The sequence below is a fragment of the Pteropus vampyrus genome, unplaced genomic scaffold (assembly GCF_000151845.1).
Source record: "Pteropus vampyrus isolate Shadow unplaced genomic scaffold, Pvam_2.0 Scaffold9, whole genome shotgun sequence".
Taxonomy (NCBI): domain Eukaryota; kingdom Metazoa; phylum Chordata; class Mammalia; order Chiroptera; family Pteropodidae; genus Pteropus; species Pteropus vampyrus.
This window is the reverse complement of record NW_011888790.1, coordinates 987,698-995,725: the sequence shown is the minus strand read 5'-3', so window position 1 is coordinate 995,725 and position 8,028 is coordinate 987,698.

Here is an 8,028-nt window from a genome sequence, read left to right as displayed (position 1 = left end):
CAATCATTTTAAATTGTTTTAAAAGACTTGGATTCTGTATTCAAATTCCATCTCTTCCAACAACTGTTTGTGGCTTCAAGCAAGTTATTAAGCTCTCTAGCCTATTAAATGAGAGTGGACTAGCAGACACATAAGATTCAATCCAGCTCTAACATTCAATGGTTAAACATGCTAAAACTTGGGGTATTGACTATAGATATAATTATAGTAGTTGAGAGAATGGAGTGTCAAGAAAACAGATTGGAGAAAGTGTATCAGAAAATACGAAGAGATAAGAGTAAACAGATTGTGGGCAAATTATGGAAAGACCTGAAAAATTAGAAGATATGGTTTGCAAAATGTAGTTTCTTGAATAGGTAAATTCATAGACATAGAAAGTAGAATAGAGGTTACTGGGAACTAGGAGGAGAGGGAGTTATTATTTAATGAGAGTTTTTGTTGTTATGATGGAAGAGTTTTGGGTTGAGCTAGTGGTGGTGGTTACACAGCACTGTGAATGATTAAAATTACAAATATTATGTATATTTTACCACAAACACAAAAAGAAACCAGACAAAAAAAGAGTCCATATTGCATGATTCCATTTACATAATATTCCAGAAACTGCAAACTAATCCAGAGCCACAGAAAGCAGGCCAGGGGTGACTTAGGGGTGTGGGCAAAAGGGGTGAAAGGGAAGGATTACAAAGGGGCATGAGGAAGTTTTGGGTGATAGACATGTTCATGATCTTGATTGTGGTGATTCCCAGGTTATGGTGTCAAGCTCTTCTGAGCTTGGGAGAAGTGTTTGCAGGGTCTCAGGTAACAGGGTAAATGCAAAAACTTCACCAGGCTGGATTGCCACAAGATATGAAGGTTGAATGTATTGAGATCTATCTCTTCTCTTCGCTTATCATAGTAATGTTTGGGGTGAACAATCTGTTGGTTAGGTTTCTCTGTATTTTTCCAAACAAACCATATTGCCTATTTTATTGATGAAATATTCTGGTAGTAAGAAACCTATCTCAAACTGACTTAAGCCAATAAGGGAATTTATTGATGCACATATTGATAAGCACAGAGATACACTACATCCGGGTATGGCTGGATCCAGGAGCTCAAATAAGATCATTGGTTCTTGATCTATCTCCATCTCTCTGCTCTCCTTCCCTCCTTGATAGCTCTGCCCTTAGGAAGGTCTCTCATGGTGGAACGATGACTGCCAGCAGCTCTGGGCCTGCATCTAGAAGACAGAGTGCTTTTTCCTAAGAATTCCATTGACAGATCCAGGATTGACTCTGGTTGGATGGACTTATATTTCTATCTAGGTATTAGAAAATGCTGATTTTCAAGGTTTGGGTCATGTGCCCACCCATTGATAAAATGCAAGTAGGGAAAGAATAGATTTCCCAAAGAAAATCAGATATCCACTAAACCTTCAACTTTAATCCCTGAAAAGAACTAACAATTAACTTAATGTGGTATTTAATTTTATTTCCTGAAAATTGGAAAGTAATTATATTTTGTATCAAAGATACATAGGATTATGGATGCCCATGATTAGGGACATTTAAGTCCTACCCACTCAGTGATGCAGATTTTCTAACTCCTATTCCTTTTAAGCTGTGGCTTAAAAGCTAATTGTATTTTACTGCATATAATCTTGAATTCAGTCTTGGAAAATGCACGATGAAGTAAAAATAAAAGGTACCCCTGCTGTGCCATGCATTTTCTCTAGATAGTACTTATTCTTCCAGCACCCCTGTAAGAATGTTACAGATAAGGGGACTGATGGTTCAGAAAAGCTAAGTAACATATCCAAAGGTCAAGCCTGCGAGTGGTGAACCCGGCCCATATGATGCTAAAGCTCATGCTCTTAGCTGCTGTTACCGCAGGTAGACTTCTGTCTGCAGCTTTAACCAGTCACCAGGAGTCACAGCTGTAGAGGGTCAGTCACAGGGAGCCCCCAGGGCTCAGCTTCTCAGCCTCGCAGGTCCTGTCCTGTGCACTGTTATCCAGCACCCACTCAAGGTCTGTTAGGAAGGAAAGGAGGTGAAGCTACACTTCAAACTTGCTCTTCTGTTAATGCTAAAGGGAGATTTGCTTTGTAGTCAGTTTAATCCAGAAGGGTTATTTCAGTTTCCTAACATCAGCCGAACAAAGCAATGTTCCCTTTTCAGTACATTTCAATGTCTCTTTCAAGAACACTGTAAAGCCAGAGGCCCGTGTGGAGTAAAAAGCACTGGCCTAGTTAGAAGGAGACCTGAATTCCTCTATTTCTGGTTTTTCCAACAATTCCCATGTGACCTTTGAAATCCATTTAACCTCTCTGGGTCTCAGTTTCCATAACTGAAGTTGGATTACATCAGCGTTTTCCAATGGTGGTAAACATACCATAGTGGTTCCTAAAATGAGCGTTTTAAATTTTCAGTAGTTATGTATTAATTTTAATATGTAAAAAATATAATTATACATCAAAACAATTATTTCTCAGACATCACCTCTTAGGATGACACTAAATAAAAAGAGGAAGTTATTTACTAAAAAATATCAAGTAAATACTAATAGAGGGTTATATACAAATATGGCAAAAATTATGATGATGGCCTGTGAATGGCTGATGTTTGGGAAATGAGAGCTCCTGGTTCACTGATCACTTATTTTGGGCCCAGAACCTTGCACTTTATATGTGTTACCTTATTTAATACTTAAAACAATCCTAAGCAATAAGTACTGTCATTATCATCTTTGTTTTATAGCAGAGGACGCTAGGGCACAGCGTCCACTTACCTGCCAATATATGGCAGAGCCAGGGTCTGATCTCAAGCCAAATTCTTAGGCCTTGTGCTCTGCTGGCAATCTTGGTGGAGTACAAAGGACTCACTGAGCCCCAAAGACAGGATTCTGTAATTCAGCAGACCTCAGATAGACAACGTGAGCATCACCTGGGGAGCTTGCTAAGACTACAGGTTCACGGCCCCTCCTCTAGAAATCCTGGTCCTTAGATTGTAGGCTTGAGGAAATGCAAAATTTCAGCAATCACACCAGGTAATTCTGAAGTGCGTGGACCTATAGTCTCACGTGAGAAATGGCTGCCATTCCAGGACTAATTAGAATAAGAAGTAGCTGCTGAGAGGTGAATCCACAATAGACTCTTCTCCCTTGTTCACCTGGCTTGTTACTCACATCTGAGGCCTTTTGCAGCCTGTGAGACAGCAGTAACAGGCTGATGTCAAGTCTCTTTTCAACTGTTCCGCATACATGCATCACAGTGGCAGTAGGAACTGAATGATCTTTATTCTCAAGTCTGTTCCGAAAGTAGAGCTCTATGTTCTTCATCTCCCGTCCAGTAATAAAAGAAACTCCAAAGCAGAGAACAGTAGGCAAATAGACTTTGAAAAAATTCAGCGTAGGGCCAAACAAATTCTGGGTCTGCACAATCTCACTCATGCTCACCACAGCCACCTGCCATCCCGTTTTCCCCTTTTGCAGCCAAGGCTCATTATGATCACAAGTAGGCTGAGTACATGGGACTTTTAAAAGGCTGAAAAAGAAGTGGAAGGATGTGTAGGACTCTTCCAAAGAGGCATGAGGAAAAGAGAGGCTTGCCCCAGGCATGGCTTGTGCTAGTTAGGCTTGCTAAAAAGTTAGGGGGGTCGGTGAGTGGGGTAGGGAGTTTAGGAGGGAGAAGAAAGAAGTGAGGATGCTTTCAGAGCTTCTAAAAAGAAGGAAATGACCTTTCGCTCTATTTCCCTCAGAATCACAATTTAGAAAATAGATAAAAAATGTACATAAATAACTTCGATTCAAAGTATGAAATGGTAACAAGTACTATAAGAGAAGTACAGATCATTTCAAACAGGTATGGAGCAAGTTTGATGAGCAAATGGATGAAAATATTTCAGAACTCTAAGACTGGATGCTCAACAACTGGATGAAGAGGATGTAACGGGAACAGGAGCTCTCCAGTTTTTCAGAGTCCTCTGCATTTCCCATTTTCCTTACACTTGACCCCTTTTGTTCATTTAAGTCATGCCTGAATTCTTACTGGCGTCTGACTATGCATATCACCATGATGTGAATGCCGATGTAGTTATAGCAGATGTGGAGCAGGAAGTGGGTGGAGATGAGACTGGCCATGTGGGCTGGATTGGTGTGGGCTTTGAATGCCACGCAAAGGAGTTTGCACCTTAAAAGTCATGGTTCTCACTGGAGTGTCAGTGCCCTCTTTACACCTTGCATCTTGACATCACTGAGTGTAATGAGGGTTGTTCTTCTGGGAGTGTGCTGTGCATGAGAATGGCTGAGAACCATTCTCATGCTGCAGAATGGCTGTAGAACAGCTGAGAAACATAAGCTGTAAGCAACAGGGAACCACGAAACAGTGGTGGCTTGGGAAGGACATGAGCACATTTGTAGAGACATTACTCTAGGAGAAGCTGGGCGCATGAAGGAAGGAAGGATGATTGAAAATAAGAAGAACGGCTAAAAAGTTACAACAGTAGTCCGGGTGGGACTTGGGACCTACCTCCCCTGACCAGCTTTTCCATTTCTCCCTGAATTGGTCAACTGATCAGCTCAGGCACTGGGGTATACATGGGGCAGGAATCAGCCTGAGGTGCTGAAGCCTACTTTGTTAAAAACATTCGTCTTTGTGCAGTTTGTTTGTTTTTCCTTCTTCATCATCCCTAGTTCATGGTCTTTGGTTATTAGTTTACAAGTGACTCTGGCTCATATGCAAAGTTGGGAGCTGGTCTTCACAGAGAGCTCCTGTAGACAGCTGGCTGGTGCTAGGAAGGAGCAGGCAAGGAGGGAGCTTTTTGGAACCTCTGGAGATAGCTTTATCCATAAGGCAATGCCTGTACAAGGAAGCCCATTCTTGCAAGCAAATGAACAGAAAAAGATTTTCAGAGAAAGAACAGGGCAGCAGTTTTAAAAAAGTGGGCATCTTCCTTTGCCCTGGTATGATCAGTACTGCTCCCCCTATCCCTCCACCCTCCACTTCCCACCCACGGTCTGACAGCCTCGATTTGCGGAATGTCGCTGGTCTAGAAGAAACACTCTATTTCTGGATTCCCAGAGGCGCTCAGCAGCCCAAAGTAGTGGGAGGTGAATGGACGTGAGGCTATCCTTTCCCTGCCTTCCTTCCCAGGGAACCAGATTACCAGGATTAGTTTTCTAAGTGTTTTGTTGCTTCTTAAACCCCTCTTGGGACAGAGAAACTTCTGTATCCCCGACCTCTTTAGCTGAAACCAATTAGGTGGATGGCTGTGGAAATCACAGACAAGGAGATAATTTTGGGGGTGGAAGTGGGGGAGACTGCCAGTCTCTTAATTTCTTGGGTTGGCACTTTTAGTATACAACTTTCACAGTCATTATCACGAATGAGTTCTCAATTCTCTTGGCAAAAAATCTGAGAAGGCAGATCACCTAAACCATCTTATGGCGGCCAGTTCTAAAATTGTTCTTGACAAGAGATTTGATTAGATGCTGTATATATGTGTGCATAAATGTTTGTGCTCTTTTGTGTGCATGCTGGGCTGGGTGGGAGAAGGAGGAAGACTAGGACAGGGGATTAAAAAATTCTAACCACATATTTCAACAAAAGCACTGAGTACATCCTACCACGGGCCTACCACTGCGCTGGTGCCTTGGTAACTAAAAGAAGCCAAAGGCAAATCCCTGTCAATATTTCCCTTTGTCCCCTGGCAGGAGCTGAGATGAAAATAATAGACTTGCCATCTGGAGAACAGAAGTTCAGTTGCAATTTGTTTTTATTTCATACCCTCTCAAAATGAAATAAAATAATAGTTCGAGCCTGGGGGAGATCCATCCCATAACACAGACTTCTTGGCATTTTTGAAGGTGTTCTACTTTGACTGAACTTCCCAGATCAGTCTGGAAAACCATGTCATAGGATACACAATGCATTTCTAAAGGCATTTGCTTTCATGCCTACTGGTGTTCCAAAAAAGTTTGCTATTTCTAAAGAATTTATAAGTATGGAATTAAAATGTTGAAGCTTTACAAGTTGAGTTTTGTGGAATTTCAGACTCCCCCTCTCTTCTAGGGATGAATCAACTGGCAAGTAGAATGGCTGCATTCCCACTATTTGAGGGAAGAGACCCAAGAGGGTTCTGAAGGTGGGTGGGAAGCTCGAACTCGAGCATAGCTGAAACTAAAATTCACTTCCCCTGACTAAGCCACTTCTCAGCTGCATGACCTGGGCAAGTTAGTAAGCCTCTTTGAGTTTCTAAGCTTTTGGACCTCTTTGATTCCTTTTTTGGTCAAAATAAAGTAGGATGGGGAATAACAACACTTGCAGTGTTGCAGGATGGGCTACAGACTCATAGGCGTCACCCAATAAATGGTGATGACCATGATGAAACTTTGGAAAACAGAAGCATAGACATGTGGACACTATTCTTTCTTCTTTTGTGCGTATTATATGACCCACATGTAATTTTTCTGTGTCAGATTATCAGGTTAGGGCTTTCAAAATTAAGAGACTTCCTTGACTTTAATAACTATTTCCAGCTGAGGGGAGTAAATGTGGCCTAGTCCACTCACCTTCTCCCTGTTCACAGACCTCTTTCATCAGCAGGATACATCTAGAGACCGTGGGGATACTATCTAGCCAGTCAACATCACCTTCACTCATTCTAAAGAATGACCATCTCTAGCTCCCTTGGGCTCCTAAACATTTAATGAATTTTTAATTCTATTGTGCTAAGAACATATAACATGAGATCTATCCTCTTAACATATTTTAAAGTACAGTTCAGTATTGTTACCTATAGGAACGATGATATAGAACAGATTTCTAGAATTTATTCATCTTGCATGACTGAAATTTTATGCCTGTTGATTAACAACTACCCTTCTCTCCTCTCCCCCAGCCCCTGGCAACCACCATGCTGTTCTTTGCTTCTGGGAGTTCGACTGTTTTAGATACCCCACACAACTGGAATCATAGAATATTTGTCCTTCTGTGACTGATTATTTCACTCAGCATAATATCCTTAAGGTTCATCTGTATTGTCGCATATTGCAGGATCTTCTTTTTAAAGGCCGAATAATATTCCATTGTATGGATATACCACATTTAAAAAAGTCAGTCATCTGTTGATGAACACTTACGTTGTTTACACATCTTAATTATTGTGAATAATGCTGAAATGAATATGGAAGTGCTAATATCCCTTTGAGACAGTGATTTCAATTCCTTTGGACAAATACCCAGAAGTGAGATTGCTGGATCATTTGATTTTTTGAGGAACCTCCATACTGTTTTCTATAGTGGCTATACCATTTTGAATTCTCACTAAAAGAGTATATGTGTTTCAATTCCTCTGCCAATACTTGTTGTCTTTTATCTTTTTGATAACAGCCATCCTGACAGATGTGAGGTGATATCTCATTGTGGTTTTGATTTGCATTTCTCTGCTGATTAGTGATGTTGAGTATCTTTTCATGTACCTGTTAAGTCATCTGCATTTCTTCTTTGGAAAAATACCTGTTCAAGTCCTTTACCCATTTTAAAAACAGGCTATTAGGGTTTTTTTTGCTATTGAGTTCCAAGAGTTCCTTATTTATTTTGGAAATTAACTCCTTATCGGAAATTAACCCTGATCTATGGTTTGCAAACATTTTCTCCCACTTAGTAGATTGCCTTTTTACTCTACTGCTTCCTTTACTGTGCAGAAGCTTTTAAGTTTGATGTCCCACTTGTCTATTTTTGCTTTTGTTGCTGGGTGCAGACATTTAAAGTCCATCTATTCTAAGACTTTAATGTGGACTCTCCTGAGACTATACCAACACCTACAATCAGTCACTTTTGTTTCTCTTTTTTTCAGTGTTCTTTTCAGTAATGACCTCAATATTTTTAGCTAGCAGGAATAGTAACAGAAATCCAGAGAACTGAAACAGCATGGTCATATTTAATACATATATCTAGGCTCCCAGTCTAGAACCCTACATTTTTCTTTTTTACTTAAAATGATAAAAAATTAGCAGCTTTCTTCTTCTTTTTTTTTTTTAGCAGCTTAC